At 43.0% G+C, this 15,690-nt stretch overlaps 1 pseudogene across 1 annotated transcript; it reads right to left on the reverse strand.

Moving 5' to 3' along the window:
* Positions 1 to 303: 303 nt before the first annotated feature.
* LOC309890595 (zinc finger CCCH domain-containing protein 11A-like) lies at positions 304 to 9,951 on the reverse strand (annotated as a pseudogene). The gene is made up of 9 exons: positions 9,898 to 9,951; positions 9,577 to 9,696; positions 8,674 to 8,797; positions 8,041 to 8,243; positions 7,237 to 7,356; positions 6,641 to 6,699; positions 4,199 to 4,258; positions 3,866 to 3,919; positions 304 to 627 (listed from the first exon to the last, which is right to left on the reverse strand). The product of its transcript is annotated as a zinc finger CCCH domain-containing protein 11A-like (transcript).
* Between the last annotated feature and the right edge of the window lie 5,739 nt (positions 9,952 to 15,690).

Raw genomic sequence — 15,690 nt, forward strand, 5'->3', positions numbered from 1 at the left:
ATGGCATACATGAGTAAAAGTCAAGAGTTGACATAGTAACTCCAGGATTTGGCTATCAACTGTCCGAGAAATCAGAACACCGAAGCTTCACAATGTGCCCAACATCGAGTTGTGCCAAGGGCGGAGGAAGGAAGAAGCTTTACATTTAAGCCTTCAGAGCATCGCTCCATCAGAAGATCGATTTGCAGCCACCATGGCGTGCCAATGGAGATCTTTCTGTGCCAAAAGAAGTGCTTTGTCCTCTTGATATCGAAGGTAACCACCTATAGTTACAGAATGCATGCACAAGACCTTAACTCTGACCAGCAGGGAAATTTAGGACAACTGAGCGCAGATCCTGCCAATTTCTACCACTTCGGACTGTGCTTTAAGTCTCATTGCAAAGCCTCAGTTAGAAAAAGGATCACCTCGGGGTATCCAACAAGAAGAACAGTTTTAATTTTTATTTTTTTTTTTAATTATACCCTAGGACTACGCAGTTCAACTGTCAATCATCTCGGAGAGTTCAAGGAGGAGGTCATCCTCGTCCTTCCCTGGGTCTAAGTCGATTTCGGCTTCCAGTCTGCCTCCTGAGATTTCCCAAAGTAGCTTCTCAAAATCTTCATCCGCAGAGAAGGGCGCGTTCCCTGTGGAACTCAGCCGGCGTGTCCGTGCCTCTTCTGGCTGGGAAGAAGCTGAGGTCGAGGTCTCGAGATCCATCTCCATCTGCTCCTCAAATCTTTCCGGGCTTCCAAGATGCACTTCAGGTCTTGGGAGAGCAAGAAAGAACAATCAGGATATGCCATTTCTTAACGGGAAATCCCTTTCCTGCAAACTGGCTCTTAAAACTGTAGGCAAGCCCTCCTACGCTTCAATCTTACACAGGGATTGTTATCAATCAACCCAGGGCTACATTTAGAGCCCGATGTGTTACCAGGTACATTTTTCAGTCTGGGGGTTTATCTGTGAAGCCAGGGCACCTGGAGTTGAGGTGGCATTCTTGAGGACCAAAAGGCAGAGGACACTACTCATCATCTATCACCTCACGAGGAAGTAGAACTTCACCTCATCCTCGTTCAGGTATTCAGACAACCCAAGAAGTCACCGGAAAGCTGTGCTGACTTGCAGCATTTCAAGAAAGCCTAATTAAGCAATCCTGCTAGCTGCTAGAAAGTGGTTTCAGGTGACTTATTCCTTTGATGGATTTTGGCTTCAATTATCTCAGAACCCTCATTTTTTCCCACATGTGACAGAACTTATGTTTCCCTGGGGATATACACTGATTAAGAAAAAGAACAAGTTGGGGTTGTCACCTGTTTTGGGGATTTTCTTCAAGTCTGATGGCTGGGACGTGCTCCGGCACGTCTGAAACACCCTAGAAAGCAGCAAAACAGTATTTATGACACATGGGTAAAAGATTCCTTAATAGCTTTTTCCTCCACACTGCTTCTCCTCTGGCATTGCGGAGCCGTGGCCAAAATACAAAACCAAGGTGCTCCTGAAGAAAGTTCACATTCACCTGGAGGTTACTCATGATCTGGTGTCTTTTAAGAACATGGCATTAATGGACAAAATCCCCCACACCAGAGAAATCACAGCATCAGAGTACCGGTTAAAGAGTGCCATTCATCTCATAAATACAGAAGGGTTCTACAAGCATCCTGGAGACAGCTACTGGATTTCAAAGGAAACAGAAGGCCTGCAGAACGTTTGAGTTTTCCACCTTTTCAAATAGAGGAGGGTAGAAATTTAACAAGGGATCCATCGCTGCATTAGCCCCTGGCCTTACCATGGCTGCTTTTCTGGCTGGAGGTCCCATCATGTCAGCATCAAAGGCAGTCTGTAGTTCCACAGCTGCTATGGCAGAGGGATAACTCCCAGGTGCCTTACGTTTCAGTGCCTTCTTCTTGGGGAAAGTGACTTTCCCACGCGAAGGCTTCGCAGATGTCATAAAGTTGGCTAGAGTAAAAGGAAGAGAGAACTGATACAGTCTTGCTCTGCCTCAGGAAAAATCCAGGTTCTCTTAATCATTTCCACAGTCCTTCTACACAGTTAAATGCATTTGGCCAGCACAATTACACCGCCATTGCCTGGATTCTCAGGAATCTTTTCCACATAGTAAACTCTGTCTACCAACAATCCATACAAAGGAACAAAGAAACCGAAGAGCTATAGTAAATAATAATCCAGGACAAGGGAAACCTCAGACACATAGCAATCCTAAGTGCAAGCTAGGTTCACAAATATAGACAGCTTTTATATTTAAAGTCCTGCTCCCACTAGGAAAGGAAAAAGCAGCAGTTATAGTAGGACAAGAGTGTATGCAACTGTTGTACCAGCTTCCTCTCCCTTGCAGTGATGTCCCACAGTTAAGTTGTTCTACAAAGTCCACATTTGTAGTGTCATTTTCTAGTCTCCCGTTCCTTACCTAACATCTGGCTGGCAGGAAAAGAAGCAAACTAAGAAAAAGAAAGTACACCCTTCGCTTCGTAGCACTGCGTGGCAAAATGCACCCAGCCAGAGTTACAGCATGAGAATTGTCATCTTCTGTCTGTATTTCAGAAGACAACCTAAGTAACTCTTAACCTTCAACACTTACTTTTAGCTTCCTGGCCCTGAAATTGAGCTGCCACTTTCCCTGCTGGTTCAGTATTAAAGAAGCCAGCAGTAGATTTGACAGCAGCTTCCTCCTGCCGAAGCTTCTCTTGTTGTTCTCTCTGTTGCCACTTCTCCCACCGTCTCTCTTCAAAGCTCTTCTCTGGACATTTACAAGTTCCACTCTGCTGAGTGGGCTAGAAGGAAAGAAAAGTAGTGCATGAATAGGACAAAAAAAAAAAAAAAAATCCGTGGAGATTTCGTTAAGAAAATCTGATCAGCAATCCCTCCAAAATGGTCTTGATGTGGAACAGCATATTAATCTCGTTCAGGTTACTGTTGTTTTTTTTTTTTTTTTTTTTTTTTTTTGTTTCCATAAAATTCTGCCTGTAACAAGAGCCATGCTTTACTATGGACGCAGTCTCACATATCTGCAATATCCACTATAGCAAGCTTCTTTAAACAGCTAGGGTGTTCTGCTGTACATCTATTTATCACATTCTTTTTAAGCAGCAGAAAGTCATACAAGTTCCCCTATACAGTATCCACTGACAGATTGATTTCCTTGAACACAGAACTCTGGCCTTCTGTATTAAATCCTTCATGTCTGACAGATCAAGTCAGTAAGAACAAAAAGAATTCCCTCCACGTTAACTGTGTAGATTTCAGCTGGTGCTAACAGGGTTTCTTTGTTGCTGTGGTATAAACAGACTGATTCCAAGTTTGAGGATTACAGAGTTGTCTGGAAATGCTGCTGGTGATAGGATTTAGACTGCACTGCAGCTCCTACCAGCTGCTGAAGGGTAAGAACACACTCAAGAGGGTGGCACACGGTGAGTAACAAAACTTGTCAGAATTATCAGAAATTGTACGAATGTATGTGTGTCTTCACAGAGGACTCACCTATACATCAGGTCCAGAGGAAAGTTTAGGAAAAGGCCGGTTCAATTCCACTGCCTTCTTTTCTTCTTTTTCAGGTGCTTTAAAAAAAGACAAAAAAAAGTGTTGTCAACGGCAGAAATAAAGAAAGCTGGGTACTTGTTTCCTTTGTGCATTTATTTCCTTGTGTCCCATGAGAGAGAGAGAGAAAGGCTACAATGTGCAAGCCATTCAGCATTTATCCATGAAGCAGATCCTGAGCAAACTGAACTTGCTCAATATGGGAAGCACCTCACTGGGGCAGGCATTAAAGCATCTTATTACCTGTTAGTTTTGTGCTCCATAAAGATTTCTGCTCTGCTGGGGCAGGTCCGGGTTGTGCTGAGGGAGCTGGCACATCTCCTTCACTCTGCTGCATCCGCAGAGCTTTCTCACGCTTTATTTCTTCCAAGGTTTTAACACGCACTTCTCCTTCTGGCTTGACTTTTCCTGCCGGCTCCTTTGCCTGCCCTTTGCTGGGCCCGGACAGAGCGAGCTGCTTCTTGGACTCACCCTGAATTTCGCTCTTGCTATGGCATTCTCCTGCTTTTTTCTTCTCTTCTACCAAGCGATTATTCTTTTTTTCAGACAAGGCTTCAGAAAAAGTTTGGATGCGACCTGCACGAGCAGCTCTTGCCCCTGCGCTGGAATCTTCAGTTTTACCGTGCCCTTCAGCCTCGGCTTTGGCTTGAGTTTCGCATCTCTGAAGAGCTTTCTCACGACGGATTTCCTCCAGTGTTTTCACATGGATCTCTCCCATCGGCTTAGCAGCCTTCCCTGTCATCATCAAGAAATGAGGAGAAGCACCAACATTTAAAGAGAGTCCAGCAATATTTTAAGTCTCCAAAATTTGTCAGAGCACTAAGGAAAACTCATCTTGAGCGTTCCCAATAATGCATCTTAGAACAATATCCTTAGAACAACATTCTCCTCCTCCTCTGAGCCACTTGTATTTTGAAGACCAGCCCTATCCAGAGAGAACTGCTACACAGAAATGCTGCTTTACTTTATTACTTTTTCAGACTGCATTTCAAATTCCTGCTCCTGGCAGTGGTTCTATTCTAATTGTACGTAACGGTTCACAGAAGCAGCTAAAAACCTCGACCAGGCACAAGTAGAAAATAAACACACACCTAGAGCCAGAGTTCTGATAGTGGCTGTCAGAAGAGCTTCAGCACTCAAGCAAGAGGCGTCAGTTCTTTGTTTTCGTTTAAATTAGTTTGTAGGGATGTATGAAAGCAGTCCAAGTTCATGGAAAGGAAGGAGGAGAAAGCATATTTAATATCTAGCTGTTACCTCTCTCAGTACTGGTCTGTTTAGGAGGTAATCCCAGCCTGTCCTTCAGAGACTTGGGAACTCGAACTGCAAAACAGAAAAAGAACGAATTAGGGAGGCTGCATAATGTCAACTTCAGGTTCACATTTCAAAACAAGACAGGAAAGGTAACTTTGAATCCCAGTGATTACGACCTCAGCCAACATGCAAAAAGAAACATCACTGGAAAAGGACAAACAGAAAGACTAAATACAAAACCCAGGAATCCAATCCAGATGCCCGTTTAGTACCTGTCTCTCTCTTGGGTGCTTTGTCAGCATTTCCCGGAGCCTCTACCTTCTTCCCCAGCCTTTCAGCAAGGCTGCGCTTCACTGGAAGGCTGCCTACATCATCTTCAGAGAAAACAAGGAATATTGTAAGAACTTTTCTTTGCAGGAAGGTTTGAGAACAGTCAACAATAAGCTTCTCTTTTTCAAGCATATTTTCATAGAATTGCCTTTCAGCTGCTAAATGATTTTTTTTTTTTTTTCCGTTTCTGCCGTCAACACAGATCTCCACTGCAATGTATTTTCCTTTCATACATCACAAATACTCTTTAATGCAGTCATATATAGAAGGCAGCACCTATGTAACAGCTCGTAAAAAGTTCTCACCCACGGAGGCTTTCCGTTTTCCTTGTCTATCAGCAAGATCTACTCGAACCACAGGTTCCTCCCCTAAAACAAAAGGGAATTTTTTTTTCTATTTCACAGAAACCAGTAGCCAACAGAAATATTATCCTGTTAGCCCATGTCCAAAAAACCCTAGTCAGACACTGTTTTGACAGCTAAACCACACAAACTCATATTTTAACTATAATTAACATGGAAAAAAAATATTAATAGTCTCAGTGCTTGCTTCAAATTCCAGCTGAGATAGTAGAGAGTGAATCTGAGTCTGCTTGACACCTATACTTTGTGCAGAACAAAGCTGCATAAGCAAGCAGAATATTCTTAGGTGCAAATGCTGAGAAATATTCCTTTCTAAGGTGAATGTCTACGAGTAAAAGTACTTCCACACTTTTTTCCCTTTAAAAGGCATTTGCACAGCTCTAAACAATTTATACACAAACTCCTGTCATACTGTGTCCACACCTGCCACTGTACGCCTCTTTAATGCTTCAGAAATTGCTTCTTATATAGCACTGGCTCCTACAGCTCGCTCTTCTCGTTACTCTTCTGTTTTTCAGTTACCCCCCTATTGGCATACTGACACTTTTTTTTTTCTCCTGCCACTGCACTTAACCTGAGCACCAAATCTTTCCAGTACAACCAGGGACTTTAAGCATAAAAGCACGTTTTGAACAGAAGGCAGCACCAGAAGGCTAACATGGGTGAATTGTTTTAATTATTGCTTAACCCTCCAGTTTAGGAGTAATGAAATCAAAACAAAAGCATTCATTATTACCTTTCTTGGAAGACACTGTCACAGTTCTCACCACTGTCCGGACATTTTCCTCTTCTGGAGCAGGAAAAATCATAGAATCAACGGGACGAAGAGAAGATCTTGAAGAACCTTCTGTTCAGAGCAACCAAAACGTAAGGAAGTTTACCCAACATAAAAAACTATCACAAAGAACAAAAAACTTTAAATGATTTGTTACTGTCAAAAATACAGCAGGCAGAGCATGTAAAGAAGAGAGGTGACTAATTTGCCTCTGATTGCCCTTTGAACTCCCATTTAGAATACCAGCTGGCTGAGAATCAGGTTGCTTTATGCCCCCAGCTAAAAATGGAAGTCTGTCCCTCAAGCAGCTCCCAGTCACCATCACCTGCCGTGAACAGGATAAGAAAGTAGGCAATATTAACTCACCACCGTGTCTCTTATTTTTTTCCTTCATCTTCTGCCATTTGATTTCCTCAAGTGTTTTTATTCCAAAATTCAGATTGCCCTCTGAAAACAGGAAACAGTTCATGAGACAGGCTTAGAGGCACTCACTGAGGACCACAGGTCCTCAGGCTTCTTAGCACTCAGGAACTTTCTGAAGTATTTCGAATAAAGCCTGTCAACACTCCTCACAAGTGAAAGAGCCATAGAACCAATGGCATTTTGCCCCTCCTTTCATCCTTCAGGGTTCAAAATGTAGTTTTAATTTTAATCCATTTACACGATATTAGATCCATATTTTAATCCATTTACACGATATTAGATCCCTCTATCGTTAGATATGGCTTATCAACAGTGGTTGCAAGGCTGCACGTGCAGCCATTTAAACTCCATGCTGTGGCCCTGTTTTGTTCTCCAAAAGTAAAGAAAAGGAGTTCACCTTTCTGACCCAATGGGCACATGATGGTATTAATGGCAGAAATGAGATCATGGAAATAACCGACTCCATTCAGCACCCCTACATTTTGTTGTGTTTTTACACCACGCTGCTTTTGACTTAACTGTCAAGTTCTTCTGATTTATCCTACTAAGGTGCTGGCATACCTTGTTTAGTAGTAATAGAACTGCCTTTCCGAGTGGAAATCACCCGTAATCCATTTTTGCCTTCCGCAGCTGGATGCTGGACGGGAGTTTCAGTTTCTTCTCCTTCCTCAGAAAGTTGGTCTGAAGGGGAAAAATCGATTCAGTTATGCATAGACCAGGTTGGTCATGATTACGTAGCTCATGCAGTGACACTTCAGCCCATGGTTCATATAAAAAACTTTGTTGCTGTTTTGTTTTTTTTTTTTTTTTTGTTTGTTTGTTTGTTTGTTTTTAAACAGCTACACTGACCTGATGAACTCCTAAGTAGAATACACTAGGACAAAACATCTAGGACTCTAGATTCTCTTTGCAGCTTTAACTACTACACAACACATTGCTCTTCAGACAGAAAAAAGAAATTTCCTTCCTAGTTTCACATAGAACTTTACACAAAAGACCAGCTAAAGCCAGGAGTGGTTCTAAGCTTTCCTCCAACGTTTCAGCTTCTGTCCACTGACTGCCAGACAAAGCCACCAGTGACCTGGCCAGACTGCCTGCCCTATCGCTAGTCAGACCTCAGGTCATCTGTGATTTATACATTCATTTACAGCAAAGATTCCTTCCAAGAACCAAAGATTTAACACATTCATTTACAGCACAAATTCCTTCAAGAACCAAAGATTTAACACATTCATTTACAGCACAAATTCCTTCAAGAACCAAAGATTTAACACATTCATTTACAGCACAAATTCCTTCCAAGAACCAAAGATTTACACATTCATTTACAGCACAAATTCCTTCCAAGAACCAAAACATGCTCACCATCATCATCTTCATCATCATCTGCAGCATTGATTACAACTGGAGGGTGTGTAGGGCTTGGGACATTTTCAGAGTTTTCCACTTTCGTCACCCCCTTAGCTGTGGAGAGGGATTTGACTGGACAGAAAGTTTGTTTTGCTGCAGTGACATCTGAGCCACTTTCAGATCATCGTCCGCGGACTCAGGCGGACTTGGCAGTGTAGCTAGAGGAAGAGGAGGATCATCGGTAATATGGCAGTTTAAAACTTTGACCACAATGCAAAGAGATGGTAGCAAAGGCAGATAACCCGCACAGACAACGAATTCAGCATCTCCTTTTGCCCATCCCATCACTGCTTACACCGTGAACAATGATTTCCCTTCCAACAACAACACATCTCCCTACCACCCAGCAAAAGAGGAAACAACAGGAAGCAAACTGCAAGGCAAACATCACACAAAGCAAAGAGAAGCTGAGCACGAAAGCAGAAAACAAACACCAGCAGTACACTCGGTGCAGTACACCTATGACTGCAGACCTTTTCCTGCCCTCACAAATGAACAGTTACCTGACGCCCCCTACAGGATTGGCACCCACTAAGTACTACTCAAAATTAATTCTTCAGCGCTTAAAGAAAAAGGACCTAAACTCACTCTTGCTTGGTGGTAAGAATTGTCCATCGATGTAACGTCCCTTTGCATGATGAAAAGCACAGTTGGCTTTCTGACAGCCTCCCGGCTGGTTCTCCCAGTAGCAAGGAATCTCACTGCGCTTTTTCTGAAGACAGAAAGAAAGAAAAGCTCGTGATAACATGCACCTGAGGCTTGCAAAGAGATGCACAGCTCCAGATCGTGACAGCTGTCACAACACAGTGCTGAAACATCATTCCAAAGGTCAGTTTCTCAGTTAAGTGTAGTATTTCTGGGCATATTCACAAAGTTTGCATAAGCTGTAACCACTATGCACATTTAGTTTGGTCATCACTCAGTTTGAGAAGACAGGCACTCTCAGACATCAGTTGAGGGTGGCTTAAACTAATACACCTAGGATTATACTAGGATTATTCAGAGGGAAAAAGAACATCTGAAATTGCCTAGGTTAACCCTGTCTAGAACTACTTCTTGGAGACTTAGTTCTGCTGCACCTTTAACTTTCCCCACTTCCTACCCCAGGCAGCTACAACAGCGTTATCTGAAGGACTGTGGGTCAGAAGACACCTGATAGTTCATTATCAAGCCTGCTCCCATGAGGATAGAACAGCCTGTTTATTACCCCCCTGCTCCAGCAGGTTTTAGCAGTCTATTTAACAGCTATTCTGCATCTCTTGAGAAAACTGTCAGCATCTAATAAAAAAAAATAAACAAATATCTTGCTAAGACATACCTAAGGCATTGATTTTATTTCCCTCTGCTTCCTCCCACCCCCCCTCTTGGTAACAGAAACCAGTATGATTCTGAAGCAAACAAATCTATCCTGCAAAAGCACAATCAGTACACCTACGGCACTGAAAAATGCTTTTGTGGATTTATTTTGAGAACACATTGTTAGGCACTCACGTCAATTTCCATGTGTCTGAATCGGCAGACATTCCTGAAACAACGACCCTCCTGCCACAGCTTGCAGACCGTCTCATTGCCCAGAGCAGCTTCGCAGTGGCGGTAGGCACATTTGTCTCCCTGGAACCAAAAGGAAACCAACAAGGAAAATAGAGTACAGCCTCAAAAATGGCCATGCTGCTGCCTAATGGTGCTACAACTGAATTCACAATCTATCTGGTTCTCAAGTTAACCAAAGACCAGTGTGCTTCCTCCTCCTAATCTACTCCTTCCTGAAAAAAAGGGGGAAAAAAAAGCAAAGCAAAGGAATGCCAGCCATACCTTGCTACAGGTAGAATAGAAATAGAAGTAGCAATCGTCTCCTTGTTTAGACATGCCGACGAGTTCTGCTAACAAGCTCGGGTTCTCTCCACAGGGACTTCCTCTGCTCTTGGAGAGAGCTGTCTTCACCCTTGCTTGGGCTGAAAGTCTTCTACTGGCTTGTGATCAGTGAAATCTTCTTTTTAAAAGTAACCCGAAAGAAAGTAACAAGTGAAAAATAATGAGGAACGAACATTTTTCCAGCTTTCTTCAGTTAATCAAATCAAGTTATCAGTCTCTCAAAGAGAGCAAAGCCTTGAAATCAGCTGTTACATGAACTAACTAAATATTAAAGTTCTGTAAAGCTGCCAGGAGCTTTGTCAGCAAGCGTTCTCTTCCACATCCTCAATAATATGACCTGGAGCACATCTGGAAGCCTGAAAACGGAGTCACTCCTTAAAAAACCACCTGATGATACATGCAAGTCAATAATCAACTATGGCTACAAATAACTTCTCTAGAACACAGTTAGGACGCATTAAACAGCACGTTCCAGGCCCTGTGGGTCTTCGATTTCACCTACCTGGAAAACCTCAGCAAAGTTATCGATCTTCAAAGGCTTCCAGTTAACTGCTCCTGTAGGCCGAACCAAGACTGAATCCGTGAATTAATAATAAAGGGGTAGGAAGAATTTTCCTCCTCACTTTGCCAAGGGAACCTCTCATCCACAATTCAAACATAGGATGCGCTTTTAAACAGCTTATAACTAAGAGAGGAAGCAAGTCCATTTGAATGCTCTCTCAGACTGGATGCAGCCACGGTTAGTTAGCTCTTCAAAAAAATAAAAAACAAAAACCAAAACAAAACCAAAACAAAAAAACCCAGCGCATTTAGAGATGAACTCGTGATTCAAAGTGGCTGCAAAAATGAGGCTCCATCTTCCACAGCCGGACAATTTAACTTTTTTTTTTTTTTTTTTTTTTTTAATTTAAAATTCAGCATGTTCCAATCTCTGGTCTTCAAGATTTCTTCACCTATTAAGAAAACACAAAAACCTTTCCCCGTCTTTATTACCTGTACAGCAAAAAACATACCAGTGCATCTAAATCCACAGATGTGCATACGCATACACACATCTGTGTTTATACACACACGAGGAGGGAGTGAGAGAAAGTTAGCGAGAGCGACAGTGAAAATCAGAATTTTTGCCTTTTCGACACAGAGAGCGCGTAAAAATTCTCTCATTTTGAGGGAACTAGAAAAAAATGGAGGCTCTACAAAAGATTTTGATGAGTATGCCTTCGAGGCCGATGCTTTGTAACATGAGGGATCTGGGGGCCAGCACACAAATATGCATACGGATGTACATGCATACAGGATAAACATATCTATACACACAAGCGTGCACAGTATATGTTGTATGATCTCCATATCGAGAACAACTCGTAGCCCTGATCAGACATGTAGAGTTGCAATCAATTAACAGCAGCAAGACAGCAGATCAAGGGTACAGCAAGCTTTGAGAGGCAGGGGAATGCTCACTTTGCCAGTGGCACGGCTGCATGATACCAAGGATTTTGAATTACTTTGATTTTTTGGAAGCAATTTGGTTTTTCTTTCTGCGCTGTAGCTGTGGTGGTTTTACCGTGCTGGGCAGCTAAACCCCACAACCGCTCTCTCACTCCCCCTCCTTTAGATGAGGAGGGGGAGAAGTAAAGCAAAGAACAACTCACGGGTTGAGATAAGGATAATTTAATTAAAGGGAAAAAATTATAATAATTAAATAAAGACTGCCATGAACTAAACAATTTAACTAAGGGGAAATAAAAAGGGAAAGGGGAAAAGGGAGGGGAAAAGGAAAAATAAAAAGAAGGGAGGAAAACAAACAAACAAAATAAATGAAAGCTATATGGAAGTGCAGAGGAAAGAAATTACTCTCTACTTCCCACAAATGAGCCATGATTGACCACGTCCTTGAAGCAAGGCCTCAACGCACGCAGCCGGTGTTCGAGAGGAGGACCGACGTTTTCCCAACGAGAGCCCACCCCTCCCCTCTTCTTCCTGTTTCCACCTTTTATTGCTGAGTGGGACATCACATGGTATGGAATATCCCTTTGATTGGTTTAGGTCAGCTGCCCTAGTGATGTTTCTCTCCTCACCTTTTTGCCCACCCCCTAGGAGGGTTAGAGAAAGGCCCAATGCTGTGCCACTGCTGCTCAGCAGTAGACACAACACTGGTGTGATAACACTGCTGTTCCAGCTACAAGTACAGAGTACGGCACTGTATGGGCTGCTGCAGGGAAAGTAAACATTCCAGCCAGACCCAGTACAGTAGCAAATACCACAGGTTTGCCATCACGTGCTGTTCCCTAATCCATATATCCATCATCATCCATTGCTGCAGGATCATGAAAGGTTAGAGAAGACGACTTAGGTCCAATTTAACAGCCAATGAGTTTTCGATGAGCAGAGCTGCAACAGATTTTATTTCGCCACAAGTATTTTTTTTTCTTTTTTTCTGATATGAAGTCAGAAATTTTGATTTTTTTTTTTTTAAAGACACTAAATGTCACAAAACCTGCAACCAGTTCAACTTAGAGTGATTCTGAATCCTTTCATTAAAACGCTGCACATTTCTGTGCAAATTATTTCTGACTCTTCTGGACAAAAGTGGATGAAATAGTTCTTACAAATTAATAATAAAAGGTTGGAAGCTTTTACTCACACAAACACTAGTGAATTTTCCAGGAAATATTGTTTTGGCAGGGAATTTTCCCAAATCTAAAATAAAGAGAGGAAAAGTTGGGTTCTCATATTAGTTACTGCTTTTGACTGCTGGACAAAGGGAATAAAAACAGTAGTTAAGTGCAAGGTTTCCTTCTCTTCTTTAGTATGGATAGGAATCGTCACTTCGGACCTTTAGCACCTTCAGAAACACACCCAGTGCCATGCAGGTTCCTCTGCAGCTACTTCTAACAATTACTGGTGCTCCTTAGCATGGAAGTTTGACTCAAAACACTCTCCAGATTTAGCTCTTTTGACTGCCCAAGGAGCTCATCATTTTGCTTGTTGCCTTCCATTTTCCTGAACACACCGGGAACGCTGTTCAGAATCTGAATGGATCTGGTCTAAGGAATGGGAAGAAAGCAAAACCAAGGATTAAATTCCAAAAACGCAGTCTCATTTTAAAAAGGACCTCAAAAGCTTTTTTTTTTTTAAACTGACATCTGCTAACAGAGCAATCCAAGCGCTAAACCAACTGAAGTTGCCCCTGAAAGCCTGAATAAAAATGAGTAACTCTGGTGCACTCAGCAGGTCTGTAATAGAAGTTGGTAAGGGTTTTAGATTTCTTTTTTTTGCTCCAGGGTGCTGGTAAAATTTTTGCATTAAGAGATTTTGAACCTTTTGTACCAAAGAATTAGAGATGCGCTACAGTGCCAGTAGCTGGGGATCTGGAAATACACACCAACAAGTGTCATAAGCTTTGCCTTTGCTGAAGGAAGATGAATAGTACAAAGAAAATCTGTCTAGTTTGTTTTACAGGCTTGTCTTTCTCAGTACGGAACAAACTGACCTCCCTGGTCTAACTTTGCAGTGCCTATTCTGCCTTTGTCCTGCAGAGAAGAGCAAGAAAGGAACAAATCTATTTTTGCACCCCAAAAACGCATTAGAGGAGGATTATCACACCCACCTAAGGGTACTTCCTTGTTTGTTTATAAAGCACAAAGCATTTCTCTTGGACAGTCTCTGTTGCTGGCCTCTTTTGTGCCTTCCATTTATAATAAAGATATTAAGATGCTTACCCCTTGCTTGTTTTTTTTTTGTTTGTTTTTTTAAAGAACAGTGGAAGTGGAGAGTCGGATGACAAGCAAGAACAAACACTAGAAACTCCTTGTTCTGCCCCTGCTTTTTAATCACCCAGCATCACCCCGGCTGCAAAACAGCCTCTGCTGATTTACCTGCTTGTTAAAGCACCCCACAGGCTGCAAGTGCGGTGTGCTAGGTGTCAAGTTATATTTAACGGTGCACACGTAACCATTCATCTTCCCACAGTCGAAGCACAGAACAGCCTCTTGCTAACACAACTCATCCCTGCTGCTGCAAGAAACCTCATGGCCTGCAGGAAAACCTCAAGCTAAGAGTTCCAAAGCAAAAGCAGAAAACGCATCATTTGTACTCTTTCTATTTGAGGGAATTCTAGCTGCTAAACGCTGCCTACATCTGAGGGCACGTTCTGAGGCTGCCGGGAAGGACATTCAACACCCACTGACAGCAGGAGTGCAAAGATGCCAGCCAAGAAGGCAAAGGTTAGAGATGAATGCTGCCTCAGCTTCCTCCAGCAGCCAGCTGGGGGTCACCTGTCAACACGCTCTCTGAGACTCGGAGCACCGAGTTACCGCAGCCGCCACGTACAGCTGCTCCTTGCTGGCCCAAACTATTTGAAGAGTCTTCAGACTTCAGGGACCTGTTTTACGACAGCCTCAAGATCAAATTCATCTGTTCCTGAAGGCGCTGATCGTCCTGCTGTTTCTGTAGCTGTCAAAGAACAATCCTGAACTGAGGCACTCGTCTGATCAAACAGTGCTTCGGCACAGATTTGTCTTTAGCTTGACACATCAAGGTGAAGAGGAATCGATTCTTGCAAGCAACCTCTCAAGCAGGGATCTAATTAGGTGACCAAAACGACAGATCTGTTGTGCAGATCTGAGCACGTCACTCTGCAGGGAATCACTTTCAAGCCTAAGATGTTTCACCCATCTCCCTGCCCCAGAGCGACACAAGGAAAGCTCTTAAGCAATTGCTAGCCTCTCCTCAGTGCTCACGAGTCCCAAATCACTAATTTTACAATATATAAACCATGGCAGCTGGCACCTAGTTGGCACACGGTGACACTGCACACGTTGGCAGTGCTGTCAGGAGCTGGAAAGTCAGGGGTGAGGGGGTTAAGGGAAAACCACACATCAGTTTAGCAACTTGGCTCCCGTAGGATACTTCCTACGGCAGGAGTTTTAGCAAAGTCCCTCCCTCAGAGGGACCTGCTGGCTAATTAAAACAGGACTTCTGCTGGAGCAGTCAGAAGGCAGCAGGGTATCAGGAGATATCCAGTGGGCATCACCGTCAGTCTGTGGCAGTTTGGGGTCCAGGTATCAGTGGTTATGCGTGGTTTTCTCTGCTTCACTTTCTCCAAAGCTGTGAAAAAATAGTTCTTTTACAGCACTGTACAGTCACACGTTACGGATGGAACCAGCTGCATCAACTTCCAGTACGACGGTGTTGGAAAAAGGTGCCTTTGGTGGTCAGGAGCACAACAGCTCTGGTGAGGTGTTATTTAAGTGTGTTCTTACATCTGAGTTTCCTCATAGCAGTATGTAGCTGAGGGGGTCCAGGTTTCCCAGGTAAGATTGATGTTTTCTCTCCTACCAAGCACCAGCCCAGTATACAAAGCTCTGTTAATAACACCCAAGTGTGTAGATGTTAAACTGAAACTGCTTTTAAACCTATTTGTTGTTACGAAAATAGCTTAATACACCATCTTCACAGGGTAAAAATTCACATGGAAGGACAAAAAACCCAGAAGCGCTTCCTGAGCTTCAGTTTACCAACAGCACCATCGGATTTAGATCCTGGCCTGGCAGCCAGGATGCAGGGTCTGTAAGCATTGCTGCGATGTGCAAGTGCCAAGGCAGGTTTCTGGCCTGCCCTGAATAAAATACCTTTTTTTTTTAATACAAACAGCGTGCCAGGTACGCTGTAATGCCAATGTGCCAGCTCAATAGAGGATGTCAAACAACAGAGGCGTTTATCCTAATTTCT

Source organism: Aythya marila, assembly GCF_965140915.1.
Source record: "Aythya marila genome assembly, contig: HAP1_HAP1_SCAFFOLD_340, whole genome shotgun sequence".
Taxonomy (NCBI): Eukaryota; Metazoa; Chordata; class Aves; order Anseriformes; family Anatidae; genus Aythya; species Aythya marila.